Genomic DNA, 22493 nt, shown 5'->3' on the forward strand with positions numbered 1-22493 from the left:
ATTAATTCAAACTACACTTTTCAGTTTAATCTTACAGCTCATAGACAAGTTCAGACAGATTTTGATGTGACAGAAAAGGCACATACTGGAATAACTTGCCAGTTTCAAGTTTAAAGCATGAGTTTACTTAAGGACTGTCAAAGAAAAAGTCACTAAAGCTTTTTAGTCTAGGCCAGCCAATAGATTTTTTTACTGGGATCATTCTTGGAAAGAGAGAAGCCACTTTGGCTGGCAAAATGAAAAAAAAAGTTCACTTTGCAGGAGGGATTCAGCATGAGAAATTTCAGCCTGACTGGTTAGCTTGGCAAAGTCATAAGTGCCTGAACACAAATGCTTGCAGTAAGAAGCACTGGCTCCTTAGTGACACACAGTTTTACAGATTGGGGGGAAATGGTGTCTCCTTCATATCTTTGATTTCATTTGCTTTTCCTCTAACTCCTCTTTTAGTCTTAACTATTGCTTCTAATTATGCATTTTCTCTTTCCTTGAAGAAATTGCCAGACTTTGAAGAAACTGCCAGACTTTAAAGAAGAGAGAATGGTGAACATACACTGGAATGTATTTGAATTCTGAATGGTTTTTTTCTTTTTTCTATTTTCAGTCTTGTTTTTCCTAAAGTCTAGTGGGCAGCCCATAAAAAGAAGCTTGGTTTTCACTTACTGAAGCATATGGCAAATTATTATAAATTCTACTAGGGTTTTTCATTGATTTATATTGGGAAAAGGAAATATAATTTCCCCCTTTATTTGTCTCTTGCCCCTCCTCTCCCTTGTTGTTAAAATTCCTTGATGTAAATGTTCAAATTGGTAAATACATACAACAGAGGTAGGTAAAAATCTGCTGCTATTATACGTTCTAGGCGTTCAAGTACACCTAGATTTGTATCTTTGGTAAAAGGAAGTACTCTCCTGTACGTGAATACACAACTTTTGAATTCTCAGATAATTCTTACTATTTTAACTCCTGAGTTTCTACATTCACCTTTGCATTTGAGGCTCATTTATTACATAAGGTACAAACACATGCCATATTCCAAAAAGATTCAGAAGATAAAACATTTTGCACATGGTCAGATATAGATATCCGAAGGATGCTGTTCTGGTCACTGCTGCAGCTGAGGAATCTGACCTCTGTCCTCTCCCTCCCCAAATGAAATGTCTGCAGCCCCAGAACATTTAAGATACCTATTGCAATGTTCTGCCTGATCTGTTCCAAAGCACGTGGGTGGAAGCTTTTAACTAAGCTTAAAAAACAAATGTGAAAAATCTCAGAAGAGTCACCTCCTAATAAGAGGCCTGACAAATGCCTAGAAATACAACAGTGTCAGATCAGAAAACATATTTGCTTTTTTGATGGAATCTCTTCTGCTGAGCTTACCTGCAGTTGAATACACTGAAGAACCTATTTCTGACATATCACTTCCCCATTGCACAACTATTACGAAAAGCACAAGACCACTAGCTCATGGTAGCTTAGTGAATTTCTTGTAGAAGATTCACCTTTCAACTATTTTGTGGAAATAGGAATGAAACAAATTCCTGCAAATTAATAAGAATGAAGAGATCGCACAGGTAATGGTTGCAGGAAACCCTTAAAAAGTCCTTGGGGGCAAAATAATTGCCTTTGCGTCAAGCTGAAGAAGTAATGTCCAGAGAAAGTATAAATCCCTTCAGACTGTACTTGAACACACTGAAACAAAACAGTGAGAGACTTGGCAAGAAGTTTGTTAAAATCTCTAGAAAGGAAAAGGGCTTCATTAGTCAAACTACTTGATGAAAAGGCAAAATAGTAAAACTGAAAATCTTATGAGTGTCAGTCTAGAAAAAGAGATGTGTAGTTTCAGCTGAGAAAATACCAATTTACAAAAAACAGGAGCCTATATTTTAGAATCAAAACCCATTTAAATAAAATAGAAACAAGCACTATATTTGCATGCAATTTAAAAAATGGTTTTAAAATAAGCTGAAATAAATGAGTTGTTTATGACAGAACTACAGCTGAGATTTTTTACAGAAGTAACCATACTGAGAAGCTTTTGCATGTGTTCATAGTACCCTTGGAAGCAAAGGAACCCACAGGTGCAATTAAATCCTTTAGAAGACCACAAATGCCTCGGTTTGATTAACCTGCAACCACTTTGATAAGCCCTGTTTGGAAATACAGATTTCAGAAATGTATGCTTGTCACAATGCAATAGTCAGACATGTGGAGATTCTTCGTGATCCCACCAGGACAAAACAAGGATAATACAATATCGGGTGCGCAAATAGGCTTTTATTTATGTACAGATCAGCTGGTAAGGGTTACAGCTATGTATTTGTCATAAGCTTGTAATAGATGCCATAATTAACCCTAAAGTACAAAAAAGAAAGATCAGGAAAGGTAATAAAGAGTTAAAGAAAAGTCACCACCCAGACCTCCAGCAGAGTCCAGTTGGTCTCGTAGTAGAAGGGGGGGGAGGTGGTCCAGTCCTAGGAATCTTGAGACCTGTGCTCTTCTCCTTTATACAGTTAATTCCTGGGTGTGCTACAAAAGTTACCCAATCACTGTTCCACATTTGTAGTGAAAATTCTTTATCACCTCCTCCATTTCTTTCTTTTCTGCCAGGTTGGTGATTTACATGAAAACACTCTCTGAGCCTCTTGATTAATTCAAGGCCTGGTGATCACTTTCTGATGTCCATGCTCAGTGCTAGCTGTGGCACCAATTGTGTGCCTCTTTCGCCTGCAATATCAGCACATCCCACACCAAAGTCTCCTGAAACTTGAGTAAAACTGGTTCGGTGGGCTGCTGAGAGGTCTCTTTGTTAAACCCTCTCTTGGCTGTATCAAGACAAACATCAGACACCGTAAGTGTCTGAATACACTATCTGTCTCTTAGACTGTTCAAGACAAGGATCATATAGCCCTGCAATGTCACAATGCCCTGCAACCAGGGATGGTACACACATTCTGTACAAGAGAAAAGACTGCTGGCAACACAAATTAACCTCAGTGCTCTTACAAGATCTTCTGAAACTTCACTTAAACGAGGTATATCTTGAAATGGACGTTGTGCTATATGCTGGAAGTCATACAGGCATTGAAAATCCACAATTATAAGAAGCAATTTTAATGGAAAAATAAATACATTGTTTCTTCCATGTTTCATTTTTTTTCTGTTGTTCATACATGTGGTCTTAGCAGTTTTAAAAAAAATTATCCATTAATAGCTATTCATAAGTGTCCATACAGTAAAATCTGGTGTAAGGATAGTTAGATTGCCATAGCTATCAGAAAGCGATAATTATATTTGTCATAAATTAGGATGAAGTTTGGCAGTGCCAAATATGATGAAGTGTGCCAGAGTGCTGAAAGATTTTCCAGTGAAAAAAGTAATAACACAATTTACTTAATTGGACTGAAAAAAGGTAATTAAGGTGATCGCACTTGTATAAACCAATTAATATAATCAGTGTTTAAACATAAAAGAGCAGTAGTTAAGTGCTGGTGTTATTTCCTGCTTCTGTGGCATACATATGTTTACGTCACTAATGAGAGCTTACAGGTATTTATTACTGGATGAACCTTATTATCAAACTCAGATGGGATCCAGATGTCTTGTATTTTCCTGAACACTTCTTAATTGACTTTTTACACAAAAAGTAGCCCTCTAGCAGTTATGTAAACAATGCAGTCAGACAAATTTGTTTAACTGCTTTATAGAGGATAAATAGCCTGGTTTAGGAGTAGGAGTAATCAAAAGAAGCAGATGACAAAGAGGGGCAAAACCAAGAACCTGCTGTGGTAAGAGACAGAAAACTCTTTGTAAATCTCTGGCCAAGTTAGACACAGATAGCAATGAATGTGAAAGTGGAAATGATCTTGATAGATAAAGAGAGGTGAGCATCTGTTTCAAATGAAAGGGTCTTCATCAGGAAGTTGTCAGCTGGAACAGGAACAGACTCCATCAACTCACCACCTGAAGATGGAGATTGAGAAAGGCAGTTCTGTTTGTTCAATTATACTCACTGTTGGTCTTCTTCAGGATTTCTTTTGTATTACTGAAAGCATTGAAGGCTATATTAACCTTCATAGTATAAGGCTTTGTCTAGAAAGTAGGATGGTCAAAGAAACTACTTGATAACCTGTTGCTACAAACAAAGGTTAGGAGAAATAATTCAGAGAGCTCCATGGTCACATCAGGTTGCTTACACAGTCTAAATAACCATCACTGCTCACAAAGGGTGGAAAAGCAAAATATCCTATTTTGCTTCAGAATGCATATTTTACTAATGTATTACACGTATTACTAATATTTACAAAGACACAAAAAACAATCTGAAATCCCACATTGGGAACCCAACTTTTTTCTTCAAAAATATTCATGTACGTAGCAAAGGAGCGTAATTTGTTCTTTGAGATCCTCAGAAATGTTTGCCTGTCTTGCCAAACCAAGAAGTTTTGCTTTTCAAAAGTATTTATTAGAATCACATTGTCTTCTCAGGCCCATAGATTAACTGCTGAAGTTATAAGATAATACACTGTCCGTACATATCTGTCTAGTACAGACTTGGGTTGGGGAAAACTTACCTGCACATTTTGAACACCCCAATAACATCTTTCTAGTTTAAGTACAGGAAAACAGACTCCTCATCCAGCCACTTACATTGCCCATCCTTCTGCCCTCTGAAAGTTCACTCTAGGAGAGTAAATGTTGCAACCAATAGTTAGAAAATCTATTTAATCAATTAGGCATGTACAAAGCTGAATCTTCCACAGGTTTACTACAAACTAGAGACGGTACAGTAAGTAGGTGAGAATCTTTCTTTTTAAGGGAAAACAAAAACAATCTGGGAAGTTAGGGCATAAAAAAAGGTCTCAATACGACAAAATTTTACACCAAAAATTTTATACCTCATGCGATATTCTCTAATTAAGTATATACTTTATTTTCTAAACTCTGCAGCAAAAATATTTATATCAGCTCTTAATATGACGGAATTTGTGGGTTTTATCATTATGCTGTACCAAAAGGTTAAACATAACAATAAGGTTATGAAGAAATGAAGACACCTTTTTCTTTATTTTCAAAGGAGTTAAGTAATCCACTATTGCACAGCACAACTAGAAATAGATCGCAACATAGAGGTTTCTACACAACTATGCCAATATGCCTAGTATACTACCTTTAAGAGCAAAGTGGTCTTTTGCCCAAGCACACGACACCTAAAAGATCTGAAGCTGTGTAAAAGCTAGTGTTGCTGATTGCTGTGTAGTAGTGCCTAATGATATCAGAAAGAAGCATTTCAATGTAAAGCCTCCAATATTTAAGAACCAGCAAGAGCCTGAAAAAAGTGTTTGCAAAATTTACTTGAAAGTTGTTTTTACTTCTAGTAGAAATAAAATAATATATTCTTCATTTGACAGCTTATTCTATTTCTTTTATTATCAAATTCTGGTATATTGCTGTTTAAAAGCAGTGATTTTTTAATTTCATTATTCATCATTTAATTTTTGAGATTTATGAGCTCTAGGAATGACCACCCCTATATTTGGCGGAAGAAAAATTACTTAATGAGTTCTGCTTTATCTGTGAGAAAAAGTTGTTGTAATGTTCTCATTGAGTATCTTTGTACATCGTAGAGAAAATTCAGAGCATAGTGTTAATGCTTCTTTTCAGGTGCAGCTTGGTTAATTATGTTAGTAAATAAATAATCTATTTCTTAATAATGAATAACCAGCATTTGTAGCTTACCTAGAGCTAGTGCTCTCAAATCTTTGGTGTCTAATGTTGCAGGGAAAAATATATTTTTTCTAGTTATTTCCCTTTTTAAAAAGATATATAACAGTTTTAACTATTTTATGTGCAACAATACAGTCCCTTTGCCTTTGTCCCTATACAATAATACCCAGTCCCTTTGCAGTATTAGATACAAATAGATTACCCTCCTGTGTGCACCATGCATAGGGAAAAGCCTGTGTGGTTATGCAGTGAGGGGAACTATATGGAATTTTGAATAGGATCTGTACTGCAGAGTTTGAAGTTACAAAGTCTGAGAGATGAAGCAAGCTGAGTTAAATGAACTGTGGTTCTGATTAATCCCTGCTGAATCAAGGGAAAACCATGCACCTCAGTAAGCAACTTTCTTTGTTATCATGCAGTGGGAGAAAACAGATACTGGCTAGCCATCAGGTGTATTCTGTGCAATAAACTGACTTATCAGGGCTATGAGCATGCCTTCCTCCTGTCATACCCTGACTTTGGAGCCCTGCTTCCTGTACTCTCAGTCTGATAACCACAAGTTATGTATTCCTGGCTGCCAAAAAGTTGCCCAGCTCTTTCCAAGTTGGAAACAAATTGCAATGATGCATAGCTGCAAAGAACAAGGTAAGTCCCTTTCCTCCTCTTCCCCATTCCACCACATGAGGTGGTGGCAACATGACATGATTGTAAGACAAGTGATCCAGTTTAGGGAGAAAACATTTCTTCTTCCAGCTAAAGTGAGGTTAGTGCAAAGAAAAGACAAGTGCAGCTTTACATTTTTTATACTATTAAACATCTGTCAAAAATACACATATAGCTCACTTATTAATATATTTGACATGTTTCTTTTTTATATTTCTTTCATCGTGGACAAGCAGTCCTTCTGTATATAACCCTTCTCGCTACTGTATCCATGCCACAATCCTGCAGCTGAATACTTAAATGAACCAATACAAGAGCTGAAGTAAAAATAAGTATTTTAATTTCTCATTACTATATACTGTGTTATTTTCCTCTTTTAATGCCCTTTTCATTTTTCTTTCCTTGTGTGGAAACATGATTACTAATCAACTCCCAGACTGTACTCCTTGGCAGTCAATTGAGAAGTTAGTGGCCCTCTGTACATCCCTCTCCCCCCCCAAAAATAAAAAAAGACAATGCCTAAAATATCTCTAAATACATTTTCTTTGTTCCTAAAAGGGGATAACCCTCACATTTCTTTTAAGTCCAGCTTTTTGGGGGACTTTGTGTTGTAAATGGTTTGATCAAATCCTACGGAATATCCACATCTCACAGAACTGCTGAAATGCTGCCTGTCATAAAAGCTATCACAAGGAGAGAAGAAAAAAAAAAAACAGGAAGTTCTAGAGACATCCTAATGATATCAATCTGCTATGATAATGCAGTTGTGTGTAAAGATACAGATTTATCTACTTCTTGTAGATTGAACTGCTCTGTCTTGCCTAGATCCATAGCCCATTTTCTTCTTTTCTGTACTGCTTTTGTAACATTAATCAATCATTGTAATACACACTTTCTTTTAATAAAAATTAAAAATACATACATTATTCCAGGGATGAATAGACAAATAGGCAAATGTGTAATAGATTTAAGGAGAACAGAGGTGCTGAAATGAGCAACTGGGGAGAGGAGGAAATAAAAAACAAAAAAAGCAGGCAGGAATAAAGATTATTCTTCTTCCAAGAAAAGAAAGCACTCATAATTACTTTCTCAAACATATTGCCTCTTAATAGGGTCAAGTCATATCTTGAGGTAAATTCACACAGCTATCAGAGGCTTGGAAAATTGTGATCCACACAGCTGAAGGGGTATTTTTTTTCCAAATGATGATTTTAAAAACAATGGTACTTCTGAGGAAGGGGACAGCTCAAAATAAGCATATTCATAAAAGAAAGATGGGAGGATCTCATTAGCTCATCTTCCTTAGTACTACAGTCACTTAATAGGAAAGGTAGCATACAGGGCACAATCCTGCCATTTTTTACTACAGGCAAATATGCTGCTTAAAACAATAACAGTTTCATTAATTGCTAGTTTCCATTTAGGGAGATAGAGGAAACATTTCTGGAAGAACACACTTCAGCATGTATTTCAATCACATAGAGTATCTACCTATGACCATTTCTAGATAAAAAACATTTTCACAGTAGTCATCCCAGTTTCTTTGTGTTTTCTTAGGCACTGAAATTTAAATAAAAACTTATCATTTAAATGAGAACCGTTCCCTTCTCCTCCCCTTATTTCTTCCTTTCAATTTTCAATTTTGACTGGAATGCTCTAAGAGCAGCACTTAAAGTAATTGCAATTTTTGCTTTTCCTTTACCCACCCTTTTTACTTCACCACTTTTTATCTTCACATTAAAAGGAAGGGTGACCTGCTTCCTCTGAAGGTGATGCTAATGCAGTTCAATAAATGGCAGAGAGAACAGGGTGACCTGAAATGGTGCAAACCATATCAGAAAGGCATTTCATTTCTTTCTATTATGAAAACGAGATTTTTCTTTAAGCGTGTTTATTGAGCTGAAGTAAGATAATGTAAAGGAACACAGACTTAAGCAAGATGACCTCATTCATCATCCTGGGGTCAGCTAAACATGTCGGAAGCATTCTGAGCACTGGTTAAAGAAACACAATTTTTCATGGAAGAAATTGCTTAATTCCCTTGGGATTGACCCTTTGAAAAACAGCATACTGCTGAAAGAAGAACAGAGCCTTTACATCAGCTCTCAGCATTAAGCACTTGCAGAGCACCTGTGCAGAAACAGTTTTAGCTTGAAGAAATGTTGACCATCTTCAGCAATGTGGAGTGGGACTCTACACCTGCTCTGCTCTTATAACTGGTAAAGAGGAGGAAAAGTGGGTATTGTAGCAGGCAGATAAGGTGTTTCACCGGGCTTTGGATCAGGGCCATAAATTTTGACCAGAAGACAGCTGCTTGGCTGCAATTCCCTATATGTAAACAGTTTGAATGGCTGGTATTTTTAGGTTTATGTTACTTCTCCTGGTAGCTAAAATTATTCAAATGTGTTTAAGAACTGTGTTTAGAAGGAATGGATGTTGGGGTAGAGAAGCCAGCCAGCCACTAACACTGAAATGTGCCTACGGGGTCAGAGCAAACAGTGCTTTTCACAACTGCTCCGTGCCTCTGACCATATGTTGTTCATCTGTTCATCTCCCCAACCATTCATTTGGACTAGGATGTTGAACTGTGCCAAATAAGCTTCCCAGGGAGTTTTCCCTCAAAGATACAGGGGTGGAGGGTTGTATCATCTGAGCTGAGCCAATCCAACCTCTCCACTCCAGGCATTTTTGAGTAAAAACAAGATGGAAAATTTCAGCAAAATACCTGTCTCAGTTGCCTTTTCATCTGGCCCTATCCCTCACCCAGACAGTTATCTTCTATAGTGACTTTAATTTTCTTCTCAAGGCTATTGTTTAACTGTCCAAACCCCTGAGTGCCCATTTGTGTTAGAAAATTTCAAGTTGGGCAGTTTTCCTGGTCTCTTCCAGTCCTGGAAAACCTAGGGCAATCAGTTTATGGCTCCCCTCCATTTTATCAGACTAGACAGAGTTTTGTAGTTGCTTGTCAAACAAAGATATAATTTCTAACAATAAGTTCATAGTCAATTCTTTTTTGGGAAGTTTCCAGATGCTGCTTTAATTCATTTTGATGAGTCTCCTGTCTCAGTTTTAAGTCTTGTTTTAATTCCTTTTGATCTTATATAAATTCCTTCTGACTATTTTTATACCTATGGGCATCTCCATTATTTATTGCATATTGATTCGACAGCAATATGAACATACAATCTGCTTCCTTGGAAAAATGGATCTGCTAATACCAGTTTCACTGCTTCCTGTCCCAAGAAACTGAGTAGTTTTGATCTAATGCATTGTCTTTCTTACCTGGGAAAACTGATTCTGTTAGTGAAGTATGTCTTTGATGAAGTCTTAATAAAACAAAGAGAGAAAAGAGCTTTGTTCCCTTAAAGGCTGAAGATAAAAAAGCCAGGAGGCATTTCCTTGATCTAAAGATCACTTTATTTTTTCTCTTAGTAAAGTATCCCAAATCAACTCCTTTTCTGTCTCCCTCTTTCCTCCTAAGACCCAGCTCATCTTTGACAGGGACAGCTCAGGGAAAGTGGGATGCTGGCCCCAGGGCAGTCTGCTGATTCCCTGACTGCTGGCTCTCCAAGATCTTTCCTCAGATACTGGCTGCTGATCCACTGTCCAGAAAAAAAGGATTTTAATTGTTCACTCCTGTGCTGAGACAAAGGCATGTTCTTAGTTTTGTGGCTCAGACGTTTCAATTTCAGCAAGACCTAAAGAAATGTATCAGCTTTATTTTCGGCCTTTGCACACCACCACCTAACCTCAGCTTACATGATTTTATTGGCTGACAAGTATGGATTAGGAACTGGCTGAAGGACAGAGCCCAGGGAGTTGTGGTCAGTGGGGCTGAGTCCAGCTGGAGGCCGGTAACTAGTGGTGCCCCCCAGGGGTTGGTACTGGGTCCAGCCCTGTTCAGTATATTCATTAATGACCGGGACAAAAGGATGGAGTGCACCATTAGCAAGTTCACTGATGATACAAAACTGGGAGCAGTGGCTGACATGTTAGAAGGCTGTGCTGCCACCCAGCATGACTTGGAAAAGTTGGAGAGCTGGGCAGGGAGAAACCTAATGAAGTTCAGTAAGGGCAAGTGTAGAGTATTCCATCTGGGGAAAACAACACCATGCACCAGTACAGGTTAGAGGTTGACCTGCTGGAAAGCAGCCCTGGGGAAAAAAGACCTGGGAGCCATGGTGGACAACAGGCTTACTGAGAGCCAACAATGTGCCCTAGCAGCCAAGAGAGCCAATGCCACCCTGGGGTGCATTCAGAAGAGTATGGCCAGGAGGTTGAGGGAGGTTTTCCTCCCCCTCTACTCTGCCCTGGTGAGGCCTCACTTGGAGTACTGTGTGCAATTTTGGGCTCCCTTCAAGAAGGACCAGGAACTACTAGAGAGAGTCCAGCACAGGGCCACTAAGATGATTAAGGGACTGGAGCATCTGGCCTATAAGGAAAAGCTGAGAGAGCTGTGTTGGTTTACCTTAAAGAAAAGAAGGCTGAGGGGAGATCTCATCCATGTTTATAAATTTCTAGAAGGCGAGTGTCAGGAGGATGGGGCCAGACTCTTCTCAGTGGTGTCCGGTGACAGAACAAGGGGTAATGGTCACAAACTGGCACACAGGAGATTTAACCTGAATATCAGGAAATACTTCTGCACTCCGAAGGTACCAGAGCATAGCAACAAATTGCCCAGGGGAATTTTGGAGTCTCCATCCCTGAAGACATTAAAATCCTGTCTGGATGTGTTCCTGAGTAATCTGCTCTAGTGTATCCTGCTCTAGCAGGGGGGTTGGACTAGATGATCTCCAGAGTTCCCTTCCAACCCCTACCATTCTGTGATTCTGTGTGATTCTATGAAGTAAAAATATGTCTACAGAAATAGCCCATTTTGCTTGCCTCCATACATTTCTTACTCTGAAGAGGTTTTGTTGGTTTCTTTTCATTATCATCATCAATATATTTATTACTTGATTGGAAATTTGCTGGTAGCAAAATACCAAAAAACAGTTAGTATTTACCACAATCAGCTGAAGATCTTAGTGAAGAAAATTAGTTCCTAGTCATCTTGGAGATAAATTATATGGAAATTCTGAGTTTCTTTTAAAAGTATATGCAACTTAAATACTGTTAAGAGCATACTTTGTTCAGAAAAAAAATCTGTTTGAAGTAATATTATTAATAAGGAGATAGAAATAAGTCTGACAACCTTCTATATTCAGAAGAAAATTACTTCCTAATAAAGAGGAAAAACAATAAACAACCCCTCTCCCCAGCTCACTCTCCCCAGTAAAAAAAGAAATAACCAACATACTCATAATCACAAAACATGTTGTATTCCTGATTTTCAGTCAGCTGCAGCTTTGTGAGGAATGCTAAAAGAATCAGTGAAGCCTCATAGCATTCATCTTCAAATGGTAGTGGCTTTTTCTCTCTTTCAGGCATGAATAGCACCTAAAACACCTGGAACAGTATAACCTCTGATTCTGTTTGCAAACTGCCACCGTCCTGATTTCATTACCGTTCACTGACTTCCAGCTGAGAGAAGCACAGTAAAAGTATGATTAAGTTTATGATGATTTTCTATTACCTTACACTGTAGAGGCATATAAACTCCCATGCACAAGGGCACCGTTTTCTGTGATAAATACATTTTAGGTCCATAAGAAAACCGTCTCTTTCTGAAATTTTGAAGAGAAGAATTTTACATAGGTTTTGTTGAACTTTTTTTTTTTAATGGAAATTTTTTTGGGTCCAAGAAGAGCTACGGTTAATCCCATGTTATTTGACTTACTGGTCTTACCACCAAAGAAAGATTCTTTTTATTCCTTTCAAGTTTTTGCAAAAGGTAGGAGATGTACTTTCTCTTCAGACTTTCACTGCTGCACTCCCTTCAATACCTTCTTCTTTACTTGTCTGTTTCTACCACATACTTGATATCACAAGTCTAGTATCACAGATCAGAAGGCAAGCTTGCTGTGGGAAGCCAAATATGAAAAATCAGAAACCATTTTCAATCGTTCTAGTTTTACCTTCCATACCTGCCTCTTCCCCTGTCACTGTGCAGTCCCATCTCGTGCCACCTCCCAGCTTTACTGTCCACTGCCCATGTGACTCTGTCGCAAACACAAACTGTGTTACAGTGAATGCATCCCAGAGGATTTCTTGTCAAAACTATGTAAACCTGTTATAATCAAATCCTTTTCTTTCCTATATCTAAACATAACAAGCCATCTCTTTTCAGCCTACTGTAATCGCAAATAGCTTCACTGAAGAACTGCAAGATATATTCTGCTCCAGATCAAAATATGGTTAAATGATTTTTTTTCTGAACTTCAATGATTTATAACACTGTAGCATTTCAAGTTTTACTAGATGAACATCCCTCTTATATTCTGAAATGTTCAATGGTTGTATCACTTCGCTTCCCTGTGGTGTCCTGTCCTTTTTCCATATTGCTTTTATCTATTTAGGTGTTGTCAAAAGGCAGCTAATTGTGGTATAAGTGAGATTTTCCCTTTATTCTATCTGGAAAGTCTTGTCACACGTTCCTTAAATATCAGAATACATCTGCCTACCTGCCACTGGACAGCAAGAAATTTTAATTTTGTTCTCTTTTCTAGGACATGCTTTCCAAATTGCCCCTTCACTGACTGTAACACACTTCTCTCTTATAACTGTTTTTAAGATTTAAATAAAGAAATTTTCATTCGTTCCTCTAAGCTATGTTGTATCAGTAGTCATGAAGTGTCTTGGTGAGATGGAAAACAAAAACCAAGAACCCGATGTATGAAGTTAATAGTTATTTCTTAAACCTCTGGGTTTGGTTTTTCTCTTCAAAGAGATTTTTTTCTTTTCGGAATATTTATGCTGAATATTAACCACCTTTGTAATGAGTTCTCATCTCCAGACGATTTTAAATGTCTCTAAGGATTCAGTTTTATACTTTTTGAAAAATAATACTTCTTCAATTCATGGATACTGAAAGGAGATGGATATCAAATACTCTTCATGTAAAGAACATGATAAAAATTCTTAGCTGACAGCTATCAATGTGCAATGCATTCACAAGAATATTACACTTGTCCATCAGCCCACATTCCCTCATAGTGTCAGCCTCCATGCTCAAACTTACAGAATTCTTATCCACCCTCTCTGGCATATGATATATTATATATATGTATAGTGAGCAATAGCTCTAGATACATCAGATTTGAAAGGGAGTATGAAGAAGTTAGGGGACAAATAGAAGCATCAACACGTAGAATAAATATTGCTACATGTCACCAACAAAACAAACGAAGGTACAGCAAGAAATTTAGGACAACAACACTGGGAGAATGAGAAATTTTTGCCCCAATTGGAAATAAAACATTCAACAACAGAAATCAGAAAAATAAGAATCAGGAAGGAGGAGACAGCAGACAGAACTTGTATCTACTAGGCATCCTGAAAAGCAGAGCTCACGAAAGCTTATGACAGCAAGAGGTAATGACTACTGCTCTCTTTACTTTGCTAACAGTATCTTTACAGCAAACTACATTTTATTTATTTTTCCATACCACCAAATGAAAAATAAAGTGGCTTTTTTTGTTTGAAAATACATGTGGGAATAGTGCAGGTATAGATAGCTAATATGGTGACAGCGTCAATATTTTACTTTTGTTTTTGTTGCAGGGGAATCAAGGTGAGGCTGCAACAAGAACAGGAACACACCACTCAGGGAGATGTTATCTTCAACCCACTCACTAAGCAGAATGGATTCAGTGGATGATTGCAATTTTTATTCTATGATTTCTACACACACACTACACTTTTGCAGGGAACAAGGGCCCTGCCACTTGACACCACCTGAGAGGGGCACTATAAGCCAGGGGTCTGGAACTGGGACTCTTGCTCCAGGCATCAGGTCCCATCTGGTGGCCTGGCACCAATTTAGGTGCAGCCTTATGCATACTGTTGGAGGGCCACTCAGGTGTTCTCCACCTTCTCTGGTCTGTGAAGGAGAGGTATTTCTTTATTTATTACTTTTGTTATAAAATATTGGACATACACAGAAGTAGTATGTTTTTTAGGTTGTTATTAAGCGGCTTAGTTAGAGCAGGACAGATGCAGTCAATATCTTATTTGCTTGGGCTGTGTGTTCAGGTAGGCTTCAATTCTGTTTTATACAATGAGCTATTCAAAAGATTTTTCAGTGTTTTTTTTACATGTCAATAATGTATTTTTTAATGTCAGTACACTTTTGGGGTTTATAAGGAGATTATTCAGCTAAATTTTGGGATGCCAGTTATTTGTTGTTGTTGTTGGTTTTGTTTTGGGAGCTTTTAATGTGTGTGACCTTGTCCAGTTGTATGATACAAAGGTTTGCTTATGGATTTCAATTCCTATGTAAAATTATAGCAGCGCTGACCCTTTCACTTCTTTGGTGTACAATTCTTTATATTAAAGTGGCTCTGTATTTCAAAATAAGTTGCAAGCTGTTAAAAAATTTTAGCAAAGTAACATCTGTATGATTTGAAGTAATTCAATAAACATTGCCTGGTAATTTGCTGATACGAATGCACAGACTGCATACAATTACATTTTACACAATAAATAAAATGCTTGTGTATTACAAAAACTTTCTGTGAATTCATCATAGAAGTAACAAATAGTTTGCCCTCTTCATGAGGCTATTAATTATTTCAGTGGAACTGCTCTCATGAGAAAGGAGAAGTAGTTCACTACTTGCACAGCATGATACCATGGTGATAGGTACGTAATCATGTTACAGCTCCGGGTCGGATCCTTAGTATAAATTGGTATAACTTCAAGGAAGTCATTGGGAGTATGCCAATTTATTATGTGCTGTTGATTTGGACTTCTGCTGATATTGTGAGATTATCCTCAAGTAATTTGTCTTCCACTTTTTATGCAAGTTTATACAAGGTCAAGCTCAGAGTAAACTCTGCCAAATTCTCCCTGATGGTGCAGAACTATTGCAGTCAGCAACTGAAAAACAGATACTTTTAAAAAGACTTTTATCTGAGCTATTAGTAATTACGGGTAGATATATTCACCTGATTTGATTTCAAATCTACACAAGCGTCATAGGTTCAAAAGGTTAACCGAAGCACAGAAGTTATCAGACTCATATTGACTTAAGATATCCCAAGAAGAAAGCATAGAAGTAGTAGATGAATGAAAAACAGAAGATATATAGCACATAGAATTAAATGAGAATTACATAGAAACAGAGAGAAAGAGATCAAAACTGAAATTGCTTTCTGTATTTGTAATATAGTTTTATTTTTTTAAATGGCCTTCTCTTCAGTATGTCTTCATGCTGCTGTTAAAGACATTCTGAATAAACTTTTGAATATTTTATTAGTGAAAGTGGTTTTCTGCAATCTGCTGTTAGGTTTTAGGATGATGGCAGCCCAGATTATTTCTTCTTGGGCCAAAAGTACTGTAGAGGAGGAGAGGAAGTTGTGATTTATAATTCTACTCATAATTTTAATGCTCCTGCTAACAGTCAGTATAGGGATCTAAAAACTCAAACTAATTTTGTACTACTGCCAAATAGCCACATGTTTTTTCCGAATTCCAAGGAAATAAATGTTCACAGTGCCTCTACTAACAATTAAGATTTTAAAGACTGACTAAAATGTAAAATCAAAGGTTCAAGTCATGACTAGTGTTTGCATTCCATTCAGTTCAGACAATTGCCGTTTCACACTCCCCTCATGTTTACCTTCAAATCGTACTTTTAGATGCTAATCCAATACTGCCTTTTCAGCCTAGCATTTCTCAGTTTGGATTTTCTCCCACAAGTTTCACAAGGTTTGTCATTACCTAGTTTTCTGAAAGTCAAAATGTTTACATTCTTGCACTTCTGAGGCTCCTCAATACACAGTTCACTAGCATTCTTTGCAAACACTCTGCTTTTCTGCTCTTCTCAGTATCTGACACAACCTGATAGCTTTGGTCAGTTCACGCTTTCCTTTTTATCACCTCACATGGTTTGGATATTCTACTACAAATCTTGACAAATGCATACATTCTTGGTTTAATTAATTATGTTTTAAAAAGAAAGATAAATCAGTCTAGTTTTTCTTGCAACTATGAATACTTTTCCCCAGTTTGTTGTTACACATAACTATCAATCAAAATACTGTATTATGTTTTCTTAAATCAGCCACCTTTATTTTAGTCATAAAGCAACTGCTCCTGGTAACTATCCAAATCATAGGCTAGTCATATTTTAACTAGGAATTCCTACAGTTCTCCCCTTAACCAGACATGAAACCTGTATCCAGAAGTGCATGAGTTTGAAGGGAGGAGAGACCTAAGACATATGTCTATTATATCTTCATTTTATGAAAGACAGGATAGAGTTAATTTGTTTCACAACAGCTGGGATGGGGCTATGCTTTGTATTTGTGCTGAAAACAGTGCTGATAGCACAGGGATGTTTTCATTCTTGCTGAGCAGTGCTTACACAGAGTCAAGGCCTTTTCTGCTTCTCACACCACCTCCAGTTAGCAGGCTAGGGGTGCACAAGAAGCTGAAAGGGGACACAGCTGAGACAGCTGACCCCAACTGACCAAAGGGATATTCCATACCATATGACATTATACTCAGTATATAAAGCCAGAGGAAGAAGGAAGTGAGGGGACATTCAGAGTGATGGCATTTGTCTTCCCAAGAAACTGTTGTGTTTGATGAAGTCCTGCTGTCCTGGAGATGGATGAACACCTGCCTGCCAATGGGAAGTAGTGAATTAATTCCTTGTTTAGCTTGGCTTGTTCACGTGACTTTTGCTTTACCTGCTAAACTGTCTTTATCTCAACCCACAAGTTTTCACACTTTTATTCTTCCAGTTCTCTCCCCCATCCCACTATGAGTGAGCCTATGGCTGGGTGGGACCTAGTTGCTGGCTGAGGTTAAATCACTAGTGCCTATCACTGCTTTTATTTCATAATTACTGGTGTTTCTCACTCTTTGTTCATATTGCAAGGTGTAAGTCAATACACCGAATAAGAAAACAAATCAAAATTAAATATTCCACTACTATAATCAAAATCCAGGCATTTGAAAGAACAGCAAAGTGGTGATTTCTCAGAACAGCCATTTTAGCTTCAGCAACATAAACATCTCTTAGTAATTGACCTTTATTGATATGGAAAAAAGCTGCATTACTTCACTAAAACGATGTTTTGGAGCATGTTGCAATGGGTAATTATAAGAACCCAGACACCATTTCAATGAAACTGACAAGTTGTGACAAGGGAATGAAGATTTGTTTTTGAAAACTGGAAGTTAAAATTCAAATGTTTTGTTGACACGTGTTATCTTTACAAAAGATTATTGAAAATACTTTTTAATGTAGTGCAGATTAAAAGTCCAGATTAATGAGATTAGACAAACATCAAACATATTTTTAGATCAAATGTAGGAAAACAATTTCAGAATAGGAGAGAGCATAGTAAGAAGGTTTTCTTCAGCCGTAGACTTGCAGAATATCCTTTCATTCTTAAGGTTAAAGACAGCCTTGTTATTTCAGTGACAAGCTATAGAACTGAATTTGCAGCAAATGACTGTCAAGCTGCTTCTAGTGTTCACTGTCACATTCTATAAAAATCAATCACATAGTGTCTTGCAAGTCTCGAAAAGAAACAACTGTGAAATATCCAGAAAAGAAAGATAAGACTTTCCTTCTAGACTTACTAAACACAAAGTCAATTCGCTGTATTATTGTCTGGGACTTAACATACTAATTTAAACAATATGATAGAAAATAAGATTTATTGTTTGGTTTTTGTTTTTCTTTTTGTTTGTTTTGTTTTGTTTTGTTTTTGTTAAGAATAACTGTCCATATATCTACTAACATCACAATAAAACTAGATGTTGAGGCAGTGACAGAAATCTGGGCAGAATTTAGTTAAGCCAATGTTAAGGTGCCAGGTTCTCAAAGATAAAAATCTGCCAACAACAGAGCTGAGCTTTTTTCAGTCTTGAAGATAATTCAGGGAACCACTACAGCTCATAAGAAACTAAAGCTCCATTTGTAACAATTATCTTGGTATCAAAGAAAATCACAGAAGCTGTAATTCACTCATCCTACTGATCTTTCTACTACTTTCTGATGAACAACTGCTAGAAAAATCAGTGTAAACATGCAGAAAATAATGATATCTATAAACTCTTTGTGTCACACAAAATAAGTAAAATAAATCAGTAAACTGAACAAAGACAAAGCCTCTGCCCTGAAGACAGGTTTGTGTCTTTGGCCAGACAATAGCAGGAGGGAATTTAACACAGATTCTGTCCAGAAAATATTCCTTAAAAAGTCTTTTCCTAGCTCTCTGTACGTAACAGAGTCAAAGGCAGTAAAAAATGGGCTAATAGATACATCTGTGGCAACACTAATATTTTTGACCAAATGGTACTAACACTCACTCAATGTCAAAGACAAAGATTTTTAAAAAGCAGGACTTTTGCAAATTAAACTATATAGAAGAAACCTGGCAAAAGCTGGCCTGGATCCACGGCTAGTGTTAGTTAATGTGTCTATTCTCATTTACAGAAGCTGAAACTGGATAATAATACATTTACTTATGAGTTGATTCTGAGGATGACCTAATGTCTTGGTTTCTGAATGCTCAAGGCAAGGCTCTTGCTGGGTACTATGAAACTTTCTGTTCAGCCAGGAAAATTCTTGTTCAATCCATGGACCTGGAACCTCATGGGCTGTTTGGAAATATTTTCTCTATTCTGAAATATAGAAATCTCGGAAGATTGCTACTTTTTGGACAATATCTATAACTTATGGCTATCTTTTTCATGTTTTATTTTTACGCCCAGTACTTCAGAGGAACCTGCTCCCAGTAAGTTTTCTTTAGTTTGTTACAGATTATGTCACTGCCTACCTTTAAATATGGTTTTAATATCTTATTCTCAAAGTGTATTGTTGCACAAGCTTGAAAAGTGATATTAAGCTTATTCATCCCTTCAAAAGTCATTCTACTGATGGTCTTTACCACAAATGAGAAATCTTATTCTGAAGTCTGCGTATAAAATTTCAAGATACAGTATATGACAACAGATATTATCATAACATCTTCCCCACTTCAGTGGGACTCTAGGTAGATTCATTAACTAACTCAAAATCAATTGTATATCCAAAGCATAAGACAATATACTGTAAGAGTGGTACATATACTAATAAATTTTTATGCACATGGACACTTTTTGGTTACTTGCTGCATTATTTACAGGAGACACAGAGGAGATTAAAGGATGTATTCACAGTATCTTATCAGAGAGTTTGGTGCTCATGGATAAGAATGGAAAAAGTTGTATTGTCTTTTAGGTTATCACCAATGAAACAGAAGAGTTGTAGCATACAATAATGAGTGTCTGAAGCAGAGGAGTCAGAGAAACAGCCTTCTGAGGGATTAAAAGTTTTTCATTGTCTATGTATAAAGAAAGTGATTTATTAAAAAGTTACTGAAAAACAAAGGAAAAATTGCCCATTCTTTTGAAATACATTTTCCCTAGCCTCCCTATGAACATATTTATAAACCTACAATAAATAGGAAAGCTAAGCAAAGAATACAAGTAGTATGTGCACTTATAAAAAAGAAAAGAAGTGCAAAAAAATCTGGCCAGCTGTTAAAAAAAGTAGAATTAATGTGCCTTTGTGTATCAGATTTGCAAGAATGCAAATATCACAGCTTTTGGTCAGCTGGTTTAAAGATTAATTTCAAACAAGTAACTTATTTTCCTTAAGGAAATGGACTAATAATAGACAGGTCATATGTATGCAAACAGGGCTGACTCTGCTATAAAAGTAGAATAAGTTGCCAAGTAGAGCAGCAAAATATTAAGCACAGCAAAATTAACTGTGAACATGGCTTGTGAGTCTGCAGATCTTTTTCTGCCTTATCTTAAACTGCAAGTCTTTGAGACTTGTATGCAACTTTATGCATTAACCAGTAGATACAGTGAATTTTATTTTATTGGTGTTTTAAAACTTCAGAGGTATATCCAAAAAGCCTCAGCATTATTTTTAAAATATATTACGAGAATTTAGGTTTGTTTTAAAGTACATCCTTACTTACATCCTTACATCACAGAGTTCTTCACATTTCCCTTAATTTTTACCTAAAAGAAGTCTTGTCTCAGCTGAGGTACTAGTTCCCCCTTTTGTTGGTGGACAAAGTGGAAATGTAAAGCTGATGTAAAAGGAAAAAAAAAAAAAAAAAGTAACAAATTCAAGTAAATTAACTGGATTTGAAATTAAAAACTACTGTATTACAAACTAACTACTAGAAACTTTAAGATCACTAGCAGCTCACACTACTAGTCTTTTCTGTTTCTGTTTGTTCCCTGACTTGGCTTTTCATAGGATGAGACGTATTTGTACCTTTACAAACCTACCTGAAAAGCCTAAGATATGCATAATATAAGGATACACATTCTACAAAATAATAATTGTCTTTTAAAGTGGAAGGAATTTAATTTTGCATAGAAGGAGACATTTCATACACAAGGTATAAAACAGAAAATTATGCCTGAACTAAGAAAGAAACATCTCTATATGCTAGAGAAAAATGATGAGGGGACAACAAAATCAAAGTAAAAGGAACTGTAGAACTATGTTTTAAAATATTCTAGTGTTTCCAGTTGTTACTGTGAGGTTTCAGTTGGCAGTGACATATTGTTTTGGTACATTGTAATTTTTACTTTCATTATGGTTAAGACTCAGCAGAGATGTTATATCAGTGCAGTAAGGGACTATGTTTATTAAAGGAACTTCAAGAGCACATTGTAGTGCTACTGTATAACACCATTTACAAAAACATTTACATTCATCAGTGTCATCGGGTGTTGCTATAAAACACAAGTTCTGGGATTGGACAGTTTGACACTGCACAGATATAATGCACCAGTCATGATGTGACAGTATTAAGCTAGCTAATCATGCTAAGAAACTTTTTGTTAACTTCAATAGTAACTTTAACTGCTCTAGGATGTAAACACTTTTCCAGAATACATAGTTAGTTACTTAAAAAAATGGGAATAGAATGTGCATCTAAGATAAACAAAAAAAGGTTGAGATTGGATGTCAGGAAGGATTTCTTCACTGAAAGGGTTATCAGGCATTGGAAAAGGCTTCCCAGAGCAACTGTGGAGTCACCATTCCTGGAGGTATTTGAGAGTGGTATAGATGTGGTACTCAGGGATATGGTTTAGTTAAGGATTTGTCAGTGTTAGGTTAATGGTTGGACTCTGTGATCTTGAATATATAAATGCTAATCCAGTGTCCAGACTCAACAGAAATTATTTGGTAGCTAACACGATTAAAACATGTATTTTAAATCATCAGCTTCTAGGAGGAGCTAAAACTATGTGTCCTTTGGCATTTTGTATTTATTGACACTTTCCCATGCAAAGAAGTAGTCTATAAAATTATTACCTATCTTTCTATCTCCATTTTCACACCAACAGCTTCATGCTTTGCCTACAAACAGGTTGTGTATCCACTTTTCTCCCTCTGTACAATTTGGATAAAAATTATCAGAGCTTTTTTCACAGGCTGATCCTTTAGATTTCTGTGTGCCAGGCAAAAACTTGTCTTCCAAATCAGAGAACAAATTATTTTTTTCCCAGAGCAGTGAACTTTGTTCTTTAACCTTCTAGGTCTCTCTGGCACTTGCATTGCCATTTTGCATTGCTATGAACTGAGCTATGTACTTCTCCCAGTGCAAGTGCCAGAGGAGTTCATCACAACAGTGACTCAAGTGTCACTGTAGTGGGATAGCTCTGAGAGCCCATGTGCAATTCAGAGAGACCTAGAAAGTTAAAGAATAAAGTTCACTGCTCTGGGAAAAAAAGAAAACAATCAGTGTGAAAGCAGATACCATGGTTTTGGATTACATGATGCATGCTGCAATTTGTTGCCCTGTATTGAGACAGAATGGTAGCAGAAGTTCTGTAATTGAAAAGCAAGTGGTGAGAAAATTGAAGAGTTTTCGCTAGTGCAGAAGTGGTTACCATCACTTTGGGAAGTGACTATTCCAGGCTTTCATAGTTTGATGTTACAGATTAACTGTCAGAGACAACTGGTGATA

The sequence above is a fragment of the Apus apus genome, chromosome 4, assembly GCF_020740795.1.
Source record: "Apus apus isolate bApuApu2 chromosome 4, bApuApu2.pri.cur, whole genome shotgun sequence".
In the NCBI taxonomy this organism is placed as follows: Eukaryota; Metazoa; Chordata; class Aves; order Apodiformes; family Apodidae; genus Apus; species Apus apus.